The sequence below is a fragment of the Anser cygnoides genome, chromosome 11 (genome assembly GCF_040182565.1).
Source record: "Anser cygnoides isolate HZ-2024a breed goose chromosome 11, Taihu_goose_T2T_genome, whole genome shotgun sequence".
Classification (NCBI taxonomy): Eukaryota; Metazoa; Chordata; class Aves; order Anseriformes; family Anatidae; genus Anser; species Anser cygnoides.
In genome coordinates, this window is record NC_089883.1 from 15,757,650 (window position 1) to 15,772,584 (window position 14,935).

At 39.5% G+C, this 14,935-nt stretch overlaps 1 protein-coding gene and 1 long non-coding RNA gene across 5 annotated transcripts in view; one reads left to right on the forward strand and one right to left on the reverse strand.

Annotated features, from left to right (window-relative positions):
• The window catches only part of RORA (RAR related orphan receptor A), a 414,152-nt gene that overhangs the window by 264,079 nt on the left and 135,138 nt on the right, over positions 1 to 14,935 (forward strand). The window lies entirely within an intron of this gene.
• On the reverse strand, positions 759 to 7,016 carry LOC136791710 (uncharacterized). Its single transcript, XR_010834267.1, has 4 exons — positions 6,923 to 7,016; positions 5,460 to 5,640; positions 1,977 to 2,072; positions 759 to 898 (listed from the first exon to the last, which is right to left on the reverse strand). It is a non-coding gene; the product is annotated as an uncharacterized lncRNA (long non-coding RNA).

Here is a 14,935-nt window from a genome sequence, read left to right on the forward strand (position 1 = left end):
TTGGCTGTGTTTCAGATGTGAATACTTCATTGACAGCAGACAGGACCAAGGACTTAAGAAGCTTGTACCAGAATCCCTCCTCTGCTCTCCCCCATAAAAGTCCATTTTGTTTTGTATGGGGGAAATTACGTAAGCGGAGTGTCTTCAGTGCAGTGTTAAAAATAGCAAGCAGTCAGAATGAAGGATACCTAAAGTATGTTTCCATGTTTGTTTTTTTTCACATTATGCTTTCTCGCCATCATTGTTTTGTTCATGTATCTTGCATATAGAGAGCAGTGTAAGAATAATACATGCACTGTTGAGGGAATCAGCATTAGGATACACAAAGTTTCTAATGTTTCATGTTTTATCCTGAACATACGCAATATAAATATTTGTAAGCAAGCTGAATGTTTAATAAAGGTGACCGCAGATTAGACATCTGTAATCCAGTAACATGATGGGCAAGTTCCATGATTATATGGTTACAAGAACAAAGTAATGTGTTTCTTATTATGTGTAAATCAGATTAATACCAACAAGTTGTCTTAGTTATGCAGAAATTACAGACATGGGGGAAGAAAAAGCACAGCAAATTACAGTATGTCTATGCATTCATACTTGCATTTCATCAAAGCATTATAATGTTGATAGGGAAGAAAATCAAACAGGAAGGAGCAGGAGAGGTAGGTTTGTAGATGATGCTTCCAGCATGTCTACCTTATGTTGTGCTTATAACACTTCAGGAAGCAATTGTGAAGTACTTGCCTTTGTATGGTCTTCATTGTTTATCACCGTGATCACTGCTAACATTTTTAAACGGAGGGCTTCTGTCATTTCATGTGATCCAGAAATGGGAAAAGGCCTTTCTTTTTACCGTGGTGAAGAACAAGACTAGGGACATCAACATAATGTGCCACTGCAAACAAGATAAAATGTAGTAAGTAGGTACAATGCAATTAAACTTCCAGCCATGCAGAATGACCGTGAGAGCTGAATGTTTGTATGATTATACCTATATTGGAGGAGGTTGAATTTAGTGACTACATAGTAAATCTACCTATTTAACATCATATATTTAAGATAAAGCATAAATATACAATGGAGTTCTTAATAGAGTACTGGGAAGGAATTAAATAACTAATGGAGTTAGGCCTAGATTTACTTCTCATGATAAAATTTGAATGTTTGTGAGTTCAGATACCTTTTTAAAATTCTGCCTTTTTCAAAGCGCAGAAAGTGTCACTGGCTCAGTACAGTTTGCAACAGTGGCATGCAAATTCACACCACTCCTAGTTATTGTGCTTACCTCAGCTTATGAAGCTGGCAAGGCACAAAGGATGCTGCTATGGCATGTCAAGGTGTAAAACTGAAGCTGGTGTTAAACCAGAAGAAGCTATGTTAATTTACCTCCATTAAAATATTTAGGATGGAAAGTAGGTGTCTGCATTGGAAGGAAGAAAAGACAAACAGGAGTCATTTACATATTTCTGAGAAGTTGGACCCAGGCCCAAATTGTTTTTATCCAGTGAGCTTGAAGGAGTAGTTGTTTAAGAAGCATCTGCTTTTCCAAGGGAAAGGTAGATAATTTGTGGGTATTTTGCAGGGTTAGCAGTGATCACAAACCATCCATGCTAGCTGAACAATGTGATGAACCTGGTTAATGGTTGCTGTCTGGCATCTAGCCAGCTATCACAACAATCAGTATAAATCTGCTAGTTACAGAAAAGGTCTTTGTACACCTATCAGAAGGCTGTCTTGTCCTATGTAGATAGGTTAGCACCTACATAGTTATAACCCTGTAACGCGATGCTCATCTCAGCATTCCAGCAGTAGGAAATTGTACAGTATGTGAGAGAGGGACCATCCAGAGACACAGAATGCCAGAGAACTGAGATGGATCATGTCACGTCTCTTGGACCATGCATTAGGTGGTATTTGTTCAATTCCCCTGCCTTTGTTTAAAGCAGTGAGAACATATTAATTATATGACTTACTGTTGGCAGGAAGGCATCCTCCAGCAGAAAGTAAAACTCCAGATAAGTCTGTGCTCCAGTACTTCTGCAAAGGTATTTCCAAAATGTTTCACCCTACTGAAAGGACGTATAAAGTCTGTCAACTTTCGGATAGCAATAGGTGTTTAGGAAGGTGCTTCACCCTGGTGGCTCTTGTTACAGAACACGTTATAAACTGCTGTCTTTATTTGCGATCTCTCACTCGCGTTTACAAGGTCAGGCCTGATGTTTTGGTTGTTTTCCCAGCAGTGTTCTACTGACCCACTTTGCCATAATCCCCTGGTGTCACTTAAATAAACTGGGGAGGGGGAGATTTCAGAACTCGAGCGTTTTCCTCTGCTGTTGTGCTCTGCTGCAAATTAATTTGATACTATTATGTAAGCATAATCATCTACTCTAATCACATCACAAGATTGGGAACAGACAGAAATAACAGAAAGGAACATTCTGGTTAGTGAAAAGGAGTCAGTGGAGTAGATCGTTGGTCAGGACCTGAGTGGGAAAATTTCTGAGGTTAAGTTACCAGTATTCCCTTGGGCCAGTAGTCTTTCCTCACACCACTGGAGATGTAGCTGTTTAGGAGCTGAGGGCTTTTGTTCATTGCAGTCTAGCAATGCTATTGATGTATCTCATGTTTCTGTTTTGGATGGAAAGCTGTGAGGTGCTGGATTTTCTAATGGAAGCTAGTAGTATTGTTTGATCTTGTTCTTCCTATGTTTGTCTGCATTTGTAAGAGTTAAATATGAAATCTCACACTAGCACTTCATATCCTGGTGGTCGTCTTTCTCAGGGAGTAAACAAATGTTTAAATGTTGAATAAATAAGCATGGGCCTGTGCTCCGCTCTCTAAAATTTGTCTTTGAATGTCATTATCATGAGCTTACAGGCAGATGTTTCATTAGATCTTTTGAGTGCAGTTAGCTCCATCACCTAAAGCGTAACCTCCCCATCCTTCATTCCAGTGGAGATTTTTCCTTGTAGTTGAGTTAGACATTCATAGGTTTTTCTTTTACCAGTGATTCTCAGCTGTGTGTGATGTTTCCCTTTGCAGCCTATAGCAGAGCCATGCAGTGCGAATTGCTCAGGCAGCATTTAGAGGAACTCGTATGGGGAGCTTTGTTTATATAAAGTGCACAGAACTTTTTGAGAAGCCCACTTTGGTTTTTCTTTTCATTTTTGATGTAACAGTAGTTCGTGCTGTGTAGATACAGTGCAATCTGCATTCCAGCTTGCCTTCAAAATGAGTGAACACAGCTGTTCTGTGTAGCATGCTTTGACCTCTTTAGCATGATTTCCATTGTAGAAGTAAATGGAAGAGGAGGAATTACAAAGCACAACAATATATTTGAAGGCCTGATGGAAACTAGTCTGAGCTGTGAGACCTTGGCTTTTATTCTTGATACTAATTAGTACTGTAGCATCACAAATTATCCCTCCCACTTGTGTTTTTTTGGTTGTTTTTTTTTTTTGTTGTTGTTGTTTGGTTGGTTGGTTGGTTTTTTTTGATCCTCGTATTCAGTCATTCTCCTTGTCCTTTCCACACTGAAAATGATCATAGTAATCTGACTGAGCCATCACCTTTACACAGATAGGAAAGCAAAACCTTGAGAACTTCCTTGAAAAGTGATGTAGTGTGGTGAACTTTTGCAGTGTTTTCCTATTCTCCTCAGTCATATCCCCACGAGATTCCATTGAGCATCTCAATGAATCCCCAACTTGTTAAACTAAAAAGGGACTTGATTCCTGCAAGCAGAGGGAGACTTTTTTTCTGGAGAAGATAGGAGATCAAAAGAATTTGTTGATATCCAGTCAAACATCCATAAGAATTTTCCAGGAAGGAACCAGTAAGATGCTGCAGATAAGCAAAAAGTCCAGAGTTGTGAAATGAAACATTCAGCAAAAGGCGTCACAGGCTCAGAAAAGCATTCACAAAACACTAAAAATGTCATATGCCTTCGGGGTTGTGAAAGCATGTCATAGTGATCTGAGGTGCGAAGGGGATGCACCTGCAGCAGTGTTACTTAATTTCTTCTGGCCTCTCTGTGCAGAGCTAATTTGCAAGATTCCATTGTGGAAAAGGAGATGGATAAGCCCACAGGAATCTTAAGGGAAAGTAAAAGAGGAGAAGGAGATTAGGGGAGAGTGAAGACATGAAACTGGGACTCCTTGGCAGCCTGCAGCTAGAAGTATGTAGATGAGCTGTTACTGTTCCCAGGACCTGCTTAGTCAATGTCTTAAGTGTACCTATACCTTACTGTGTAGAGTGCAGATCGGTACAGTTGAGCCCACAAAGTGAATATGTGTGCAGCACAGCAGAGCCTTTGTTGTGGGCTGACTAGACTAGCCTACAGGATGCTTCCTCAGTTGGTGGTGTTTTGTATCTTCAAATAAGTCAGCAGTCCAAACTCTGTGTAACAGATGTAAAATGTGGAAGAAAAAGTAAAAGCAGCTGTCCTTGCATTTGTAGTGGAACTGGAATTGCATCAAGGGTTGCTTCAAAAAATAGCCAAAAAATCCCACTGGATTGGAAATGATGTGGTTGGTTTCTCAAGGAGTGCAGAGAAAGATGGTGTTGAGCTGTAGACCAAAGAGGGGGCCAGATGTTGTCTCTTCTGTGCTGTGCTGCACAGGTGACTGAGCTAACAGTGGGTAATTTTTGCTGCGTTCTTAAACATGAAGTGGAAGTAGTGCCCTAATAAGTGGTATTTATAAATAACCATAGTCAAGATACTTCTATGAGGTCTTGCTGCAGCAGGAGGGAGAGAAGGTGCCTCCCAAACATTTCTGCCATTGAAACAGGGCAGTTTTCCACTAGGTGCCTGTCCTTTAAGATCCCTGTAATAGCTCATTACTATAGCTTTCTGTCTCTCTGTTACAAACATTGTTAGGGATTAACATACTCATCTGTGGGTTACGTTTTGCTAAGGGACATTGTGGGCCAAATTACCTTTGAAAACGGCATCAGCAGAAAATTACAAGCAGTGATAATAAATGGGTCTTGGCGCGCCTGATCCTTCACAAGCATATCTGCCTCTTACTCACTGCAATTACTGTGTTCATACCATGCATCGCATTAGCTAACTGAAGTCTGCACATCACCCACAGAATCAAATCAGCCACTGTCACAATAACCCAGAATAGGTGGCCTGTCTGCTGGTAGGCTTTGAACTGAAGACATAGTATTACAAAAGTCCAAGATAAGACCCATGCTGTTGCCAGGAGGGAGGCAAAATACACGATTTAAGATACCTATTTGTATGTAGTAACTTGGGCGATTCTGACTAAAAGGGCATTCACTGAAAGTATTGATAAGAAATATTAAAAACCTCTCTATCACTTACCACTGTTTTCTGTCAGCCTACAATTTTAGCAGCTGTGCTTTCGTGATTGAATTTGATTTTAAATAGTGGCCATTATTCAAAGGTGTTTTACTGTTTATATGACAAAGCACCAGCCCAGACTTACCGAATCATGTTTTGGTAAGTTATGTTGTAATGACCTTCTATCACATATGCTGCTATTCTCCATTTGAAGTTTGATTTTTAGGAGAGGTTTTGAAATGAGGATAGACATTTTTCTCATACTACACATTCTTCTTGACTGAGCACCACTGGTACGCAGGAAGTCAGTGTCTGTCTTCAAACTGCTATGAAGAGAGAGTAACAATATATTGTTCAAATAAAGCAGAATTTTTTTCAAGTCAACAGAAGGCTAGTTTTACAAGAAGAAAATGCATCAGGTTATCCACAACTGAAGAAACATGATTTTTTTTTTTTGTGGTAAGCAGACACTGCTGCTGTAACAACAGGAATAATCTAGGACTTGTGATGTTTCAGCAGTTAATACTTGCATAGCTATGAGCAGAAGGGTAGTTACACAACTTCTAGGAACAGTTGTTAACAAGATGACTAAAAGAAAACTTCTTCCACTAATGTCTGTGTCTATGTTCTAGTTTGGAACAGGATTGTGCTTTTGATATAAATTTCTCAATCATCTCCACTATGAAGCATTCTTGGAGTGCATGAGTGGGATTCTTCTCAGATGAAACTAAATTGCCAGGTGTGTTGTAGTAGTGCACCCAGTACGCATCCAAACACCAGTGAACATCCAGCCCATGGGACTGGCCTAGAGCTGGTCTGAAATAACCCCCATTGGCATAGATGTGTACATTGTGGGTGTTGGAGTTGTCATTGGAAACTTTTTTTTACTCTACAGACATGTTCCCATTGCACCACACTTTTTTTTTATGTAAACATCATCTCAGGCATGATAAAAGGGCAGTATGTTAGGGTTTTTTTTTGTTACAGAGCCAGGTTCTGTCACGAAAAAGAGTACCTGAAGCCCCTGAAAACCCACGGAGCTTCTCAGATGCTTGAATGGGACCTGGCTCTGGGAGTAGATTCCAAACCCTTTCCATTTCTGACCTCTTTGTTGGAGCTGGCTGCAAATCATTTATCTTGCCAAGTCATCATGGCTGGATCTAAACAACATTTTGAATTCACTTGACTTTATGTTCTTCTTTTAGCCTAAGGTGGTTTTTAATTAGGATTGGGACTGTGGCAGATAGTGTACAGAAAAGCGAAAGCACATGTTCTAGGAGTAACATGTTCTTTTGTTGATATTTGAAGAGCCAAGCTGCTTATTCGAGTAGATAGATTGTCTGTCGCATAAAGCAGTATAATGTGGGGCACATAGGTAGAGAGTTATAAATGTAAATGGCTAGGATGCCGCCCAATTTAATGCCCAAAAAATTGTTACAGCCTAATGGTGGCCTAGTTTCTTTCAGAAATTAATTGGTGATGGAAAAACAATACCTCTTAGAAGATTTCACAATGAACTGACCTTGCAAACGCTTGCTATTAAAATTGAAACTAAAGAACTCCTTGGAAGAAGCAGAGCATGGCAAGGAGAAGATAAGGGGTTATTACCACAGGTACGTGAGCGATGAAGACTTCCCTTGCGTGTGCAAGATCATGACATTTGAGTGAGATGTTGAGAAGCGATGCAGGTGATGGAGAAAAAGCAGCTTCCTTGCAAGTTGGGGTCTTGTAAAGTCCAATAGGATTAGCAAATGTTGGTTACCTTGTGGGTAGTCTTCAAATTAGGAGCAGAAGAGGCTGAAGGGAATCTAACTTGAAACTAGAGCTGTCAGGGAAAATAGATGTATCTGTTAAAGAATATATGTTTTTGTGTAACAAGATTCTTCTTTTACTAGATTTCCATTATACAGTGAAGGACATTACCATTTCAAAGGCCCGAGTAAGCTTCTGGCTAGCAGAACCACCAGCATTATTTCATTACAGTCTGTTTGCTGAAATTGAGTCTTCCTGTTGTGGTTTTGACTTTTACTCTGCATAAGTATAAAAGGCTTTATTTCTGGCATGCAGTCTAACAAAGCAATTATTGTTATTTACCTCTGTTCACTCAAAGAGGAGCACTTCACATAGGCTGTGCTGAATTTGACAAAGCCTAACGGTATTGTTGCTGCTGCCTTTAATGATTTCTCAGGCTCCAGTTCACATCAAGGAATATTAATCTCTTTTCCTGACAAAACTCTAAGCCTTGACTGAGTGAGAGTTTTGCATTTTAAATGGACAAAGTTCATGCACGATATCAGTTTTTACTTTACATGCCCCTGAAGTTATTTATTAGTCTACTTTTGTGTAAGATAATTTTACTTTTAAATTTATAGCTTGTGTTGTGGTTTCCACCTTCACTGGGAGGTTTAACATTTAGCATTATTGAGAGAGTTCTGTGACCTTTGTTTGAAAGTCTGATGGTAATTTATAAAATAGACCCTACCAAATGGAGTACTTACATGATCTGAGGTGTTCCCCGTCCAAAAAAAAAAAAGCCTCGGGGTAAAATAATTGATTTTTTTTTCCATCTTAACCTTTCTTGTCAGACCGAGTTTCACTTTCAGATATATGTTTTGACTGGTTCATCAATGTATATTCAGGAATGAATTACAGTTTCCTGCAGAAAAACATACCCAAAGTCAGTGCAGTGTAACTGAAGGAAAAAAAGACTCAAAGAAAGCAGTCACACAGAGATCATGGGCTGAAAATAAGACAGCTGGTTTCTCTGCACCCAAATATGTGAACATCTCATAAAATGATCAGTGGAACATGCCATAAAGCCTATAAGTATAACCATTTGTGGAAATCATTTTGAAATGAGTGCTTTAAAGCTATAAAAAGTGTGGGAAAATACTCTTGCAGATTATAGTCTTTGCAGATATGGTCTTATGGCTACTTCTAACAGGACAGATGATGAGCAGAGGATGATTTGAGGTTAGGCAGCCAAAGGGACAGTTTGGACTATGTAGGTGAAGTAGTATGTCCCATTGGAATTTCTCTTGATATCTAACCACATACAACAACATGAAGTAGATGAGTACAAGTCGTGCAGGATGATTTGCTATGCAGTGTGTCTGTCTGATGAAGCCCGTGTGAGAGAAGTAGGCCCAACCTGACCTGCGTTTGTTGTGAAGCTGAAGGGGCAGGGATGTTTAACTTTGCTCATTCTGCCTCTTGGGGGGGCTGTGTTCCTGATAGCTTGTGTTAATCTTTCATTCACTGGAAGAGATTTGGTAAACTGGGAATAACTGGGTTTATCTCAGAACCATTGGGCGGTGCAAGAGAGGAACAATGAAGTTGACTTTTCATGTGAAATGATTTTTTATATTATTTTTAAAAGCACTGAGCATTCGAAATGTTCTTGGGCAGAACATTTATTTTTTGTTGTCAGTTCTTTTTCCAACAAATCCCTGAAATGCTCATACTGTTTTTATATTCTCACCATATTAGATAAGTGAAGTTGGTGAAGAGGAAGTTGCAAGACACAATTAGCTGTCTTTTGTTCCAGATCTAGTTCGAGTGGGTTTTATATCTGGTTATGCACATTGAGGGTATCTATAACTACACGCTTGCCTCTTATCTTACAGAAATCTAAGCACTTCCAGTGTTAAGTCCTTCAGGGGAAAGATCTTTCTGGTTTTAACAGTACTTGATGCAAATCCTGGAATGCATTTTTCATTTTTTTTTTATTACTAATGGCAATAGTGTAAAAGATTCAGATGATTTTTTTTTTCAGTGTCCATACCTTGCTAAATGCAGTAAGATGCTGTGAACTGTGATGACTGTCTGAGTGAAAAGAGCATAATTTCCTGTTTAACAGCTTCTGTTTGAAACTTCCTTAATGCCTGGCCCCATGCATTGGTTTCAAGGCATTTGCACAGCCTGTGTTTCACCTTCCTTCTCACTGCACTGGTGATTGTAGAAGCTGCTCCCATTTGACAAGTAGAGTTGATTGAGTGGGAATGAAATGTAGAGAATGTGGAATGTGTTTTATAAGCAGCCTAAGTGGGCTTGAGTCTCACTCCCAAACTGTAAAATAATCTCCAGGTGAAATGAGTAACACACCACTCAAAACCAGAATTTGGCTAGGTAAGTGGTTCCACTTGAGGGGGTTAGCTGTCCTCTGAATATCTGAGATCATGTCTCTCTCTACGTGCCCTTTAAAACTGGCTTGAGTCTGTATTAAAATGGCCTCAGTCTTTTCCAGTAATTAAATTCCAGCAATTTTGTAGAAGTCATTCATCTAGCTGGTGAGTATCATTGTAACTCAATACTGTATTTGCTCCTGAAGGAACCAAGGATGGTCAGCCATCAGCTCTTGTCCTTCAGTGGTCTGCTTCAGTTACAAACGTATATGTTAGTCAGGGAATAGGAACAGTCCCTCATGATTAAATGAGAAAGCATGTGGCTTTCTTCAGTATCTGTGATACTGGTGATACTGAGTCCTGCCTGTGCAATGGCAATAGTTTGCTAGTTTACTTTTTCTTTTAAAAGGTCAAATTCTTTTAAATCACAAGCGAATTCATCAAAGTGTATTCATAACTAGGAAAAAGGGAGAATTTGTTGTGAAGATTATTCTCTGTGAATAGTTCACTCAGGTGTAATCTGCATATTATGGAGTGAGAGGCTGAAATTCTTCTCCTACGCAGAGAGATCGAGGTGTATCTCAGTTGTTTATAGGTCACGCTGATTTGCTTCTGTAAACAGAGTGGCTGAAGAGTACATTTCATGACATGATGTAGCTGTCTTCAAATCTAGCAATGCTAGAGAAACAGAAGGTTAACATATCTACAAATCTCCCACCTTTGATTAATAGGCTGGCGTTTTTGATTCTTGAGGTTCCTTCACTCCCTGAGCATATCTCTGGTCTATGCTTAGCTGACTAGTATTCCAGGCTTGTATTCCAGACAGTTCCTCATTCCATAAACCATATAGTAATGACCTTCTTTTCCTGTGAACCTGAAGACATACCTTTGGAATCTGAGGAAGGACGAAATCTGGAAATGGTCCCTGAGCAGGAGACAACATCCTCCTCCGAGAGCCCTGTTTCTGGGCTCTTATAGCAACACAGGACAGTGCAGCAGCAGCAGCTTGAGGAGAACTGTGCTGTGGTTGGGGTGCTTGTGGCAGCTGGTGCTCAGCAGCATACTTGCACTGCATCCAGGGAATGGCACTGGATTGGGCCCCACCCAGGATGCCACTGAAGAGCTGTGTTTTAATCGTCCCTGTTCTAAAACAAAGATTTTTTTTCTACTTCAGCTAGCTTTAAAACATTGAAGAACATTTCCAACGTGGAGTTGCAAATTTTTCTCCCTGTTAGCCTGCATATCTCTGTATAGTGGCCTTTATTTGTCCAGGGAAGTCAACATAATCCTTTTCTTAAAGAGTAGCCGTTTAATTGATCTGGCCACTATTTATATATATACACCAAAAAATACTGGGTAACTTTTTTCACTTTTGTTTCCTGACACATGCGAGTTGGTGTTCTAACATTGTTATTTTCTAGTTTTTACCAAATGTGATGTGATTTCTCAAATTCTTTAACTGAAATTAATAATTGTTCATTTTGATGAAGCTGCTATTTTAGTAGCTGTGACTTAAAATCAATAGCTGTTAGTCTCTTGGTGGCCATTGCCCTATCTAGGTATTCTTGCTACGTTTATAAATACAGTGGTTCAAGCAGGTGAACTCATCTTTATTTGGTGTCGGTATGTTAGTGTTATATCAATCACAGCAAAATATTTCAGTGTCAGGCTCCTGGCAATGTAATAAGAGGACTCTGTTTAGCAGAAAAGAGGCAGAAAAAAGGCAGAAAATTCCTTGATAATCTGTTAATCTACTCTGCTCATCTACTCAGTCTGACTGTGGAGTGTGCAGCTGCTTAAGCAGGCACCACGTTGAGTTATCCAGGGCAAAAGTCTAATGCGAAGTGGTAATGCAACTGCTAAACTTTTAGTAACGAAAACTTTCCATCATTAGTTGCATGTTGTGAGTGCACAGCTTGGGTGGGCATAATGGGGTGTGCTTGCTCAACATTCAAAGCTGACCTCGAGTTCATTTACAAGATGACCATTTTTGCTCTTTTCTGATGTTTCAGTGTTAGTTGTTTACTATATTTGCTCTTAATTATTTGTTGTATTATGACAAGATGAAGGCATTATAAATGACAGATCATTAATAAGATGATTCTGTGCTTTATTTCACTGCTGTGGGCATTACTACCTTGTAAGATAACTGGCAAAAAGAAAAAGCACAGACAAGTGTGGCAATTTCATATGAAAAAAAATCACTACAGCTGCAGTCAGTGTTTCTGAATAACACAGAGAAATTGATGCCTTAAATAATAATTACTCTCACATTTTATACCTCCCAGTTTCAGCTGCCTGCTGCTGTAGACTGTATTAGAAGCGTAAGCTGCCTTCAAATTTAACTAGTATTATCTGAGGAATGCAACTATCAATTCAAATGATTCAGTGGCTATGTTAAATATTATCACATTGAAAATAGAGGAGAATATTGAATGCCTCAGGGTGATACTGCTTTTGTATTATTAAATATTGATTGAGAATGTGCAGTTAGGTTAAGACAGGGCTTCAAAAGGAATCAAAAAGGACTGAGATTTTCAGAGCCTACTCACATTTTGAGATGCTCAGTTCTTGCCCAATTTCTTTGAAGATAGAATAGCTCTTAGTCAAACGTCATAACTGATAAAAGAAATTTTGCTACTAGTGGCTCCCTACGAAATGTTACCACACCTAGACAAAGTTTCTTGATGTGGGACTTAAGTCTGTTCTTTAAAAAGTAAAGTTTGGCCTTTTAACCAGGGTTAAATTCTTGCTTTGAAAATAATACTTTTTTTTGGTTAGCCAGAAGGAAATTAGTGTCAATCACATAGATTGCCTTTTGTGTTTTCTGTTTTCTCCAGAGGAGAAATGTGTTTGTCCAGAGAGTACATGCTGATCACAGAATAGTCTCCAGATCTCTGTGCAGCCAATATTTTCCCACAATAGAAGTCAAAACCCTCGGTCACTATCTTTCTGAGTTCAAGTGATTGTTAAAATATTTTAAAAACATGCTTCTTTCAGTTGCAGTATCGGCAAAGCCTTACAGACTACCGTCCTTTGATTGGGCCTGATTTTGGGAATGATGCTCTCCAGATGTTAATTATGTGAGAATCTATTGACCATTAAGAACTAATTAGCAAGATTTTACTGATAATGAAGGAATTTAAGAAGACGAGGAAAACTTCATATGCACTATGAAAATTTGTTCAGCAGTGATTTCTGATGATACATGTTCTTATTTATACATCTGAATCTAAGAGGGGAGCAGGTCTGCTTTTATATCTGTATAGTGTGTGTAATGACTAGAATGAATCCAAAAGATGGGAGGAAAAAAAAAGTGACATCTGTAGATGCCTTCTTTTGAGGGCAGACTTCAGACAGGCTTATTGCTGGATCTTTTTGTTCCTCCAGACCAGTTGTAGAGTCATCTACTACTTAGATCTTCTTGCTCCAGATTTTCTTGTGAAACCTTTGCACATATCAAAATCTCAAGCCAGTTTGGGAATTTTAGCTTTGTACATAAATGACTAGCCGTCATCCAAGGGAAAGCACCTTTTGAGGCTTGCTTATTTTCTGCAGCTCGGTAAAACCTCAGGCTTGTTTGTAAGTCATCAGAAATGTCGTAATGATGTGTGCCCAGTTGCCCAAGAATGGTCGTGAGCACAAGGAGGGGTCTGCCATGGAAGGTAAGTATGTTGAGAATTTAGTTTGCTACCTATGACAATATCCCATGTTTAGTAAATGAAATACGGATGGAAGACATTGTAAAGACCTATAGCCAAGTTTGCTGAAATGGGTACAACACACCAATTTGTACCAGAGATTAATTTCACACCTAAATAGAAGAGACTCTGTGGGGAAAAAATTGAGTGGGTGTACCACCCACCATTGTCAGAATAAAAGGAAGCCAAGACGATAATCGGAATGGCTGATGACAAAATAGTTCAAATAACTGAATATTTTATCTTACTTCTTTATAAATGAGAGCTAAACTACTACATAAAAGGTAGCTACCAAAACTAAAATAGCTGTTCAGAAAAGAGTGGCAAGAATTAGCAATCAAATCATTGTACATGTGAAAGTTATTACAACTTAAAAAAAAATTTAGATCAGGGTTAATTATAAGATGATGCAGTAGTATAATTAGTATTCTTCCTATGGAGGATTATGGGTCCTTCTAAATGCCCTTTTTGATTGCCTTCTTCCCTTTTTTAATTTCCTCCTTGTCCTTTTTGATTATCTACCCCGTGACCCTCAGGGCTCCTAAATGTAATACAATTGAAATAACATTTTTGTTAGAGGTGTTTTTTTATAGGCTATTAACCTCTTGCTTACCAAGCACTAAGAAATTGTTTTCTGAGAGAGCTTCTGTAACCACAGAGGGACACTCTAGTATCCCTGGAGTTTTTATGTATTGTGTCTTTTTGCATGTCCTCAAGCAACCTCTGAGGATCTGTCAGGAACTGATCTGCATGAGAAGGAGCAGAGTAAGAAAAAAGAACTTATTTGGAGTATATTTTGCAGCTTGGCAACATGAGATCTATTTGATTTTTTTATATTTCCAAGGCTGCTTCAGTGGTCTAACTATGAACATTAGGTTTAACGTAGAAGACCATTGCTAACTGTCCCGTAATATGATTCTGAGACTATTCCCTTTTTTGATTGTAAGAGCTATAGGCTGAGATTTTTTTTTTCTATATTGTTCAGTTAGTTATTTCCATGGAATCCTTAGTAGGATGGCAGGACCTAGCACTTCGGTCCATTTTGGATCCCATAAGAAAAAAGGATTATTTCTTGCTACTTTTGCTCCAAATGAACCAATAATTTGTACATTCTTGCTCAACAAACATGCCTGTTTTGTATATTTCTCTTAGTGCTAATCTTTTTTTTTTTTTAAGTTAATTGTTCAGAAGGAACATTGTTTGCACCTGAATAACACGATACCGTTGACTTCTTGAGGTGCCTTTCATCTAGAATAGGATAGTTCAGTTGGAAGGGAATTTCAAAGATCAAGTTCAACTGCCTGAGCACCTCTGGGCTAACCAAAAGTTAAAGCATATTCATGGGGACACTGTCTAAACATCCCTTGAGTGCTGACAGGCACGGGGCACCAGCTGCTTCTAGGAAGCCTGTTCAGTGTCTGACCACCTCACGGCACAGAAACACGTCCTCGTGCCCAAGCTGAGCCTTCCCTGGTGCAGCTCTGTGCTGTCCCCAGTTCCAGGGAGTAGAGCCCGGTGCCTGCCTCTGCAGTTCGCCTGCTCAGGGCGCTGCAGAGAGCAACCAGGTCGCCCTGAGACTCCTCTTCTGCAGGCTGGACAGCCCAGGGGTCCTCAGCCTCTCCTCACACATCATGCCTTCCAGCCCTTCTGCCAGCTTTGTTGCTCTCCTCTGGATGCTTTCAAGGATCTTAGCATCCTTTTTATACTTTGGAGCCCAGAACTGCATGCAGTATTCCAGGTGAGGCCGCACCAGTGCTAAATATAGCAGGTGAGTCCCCTCTTTTAACCAGCTGGCT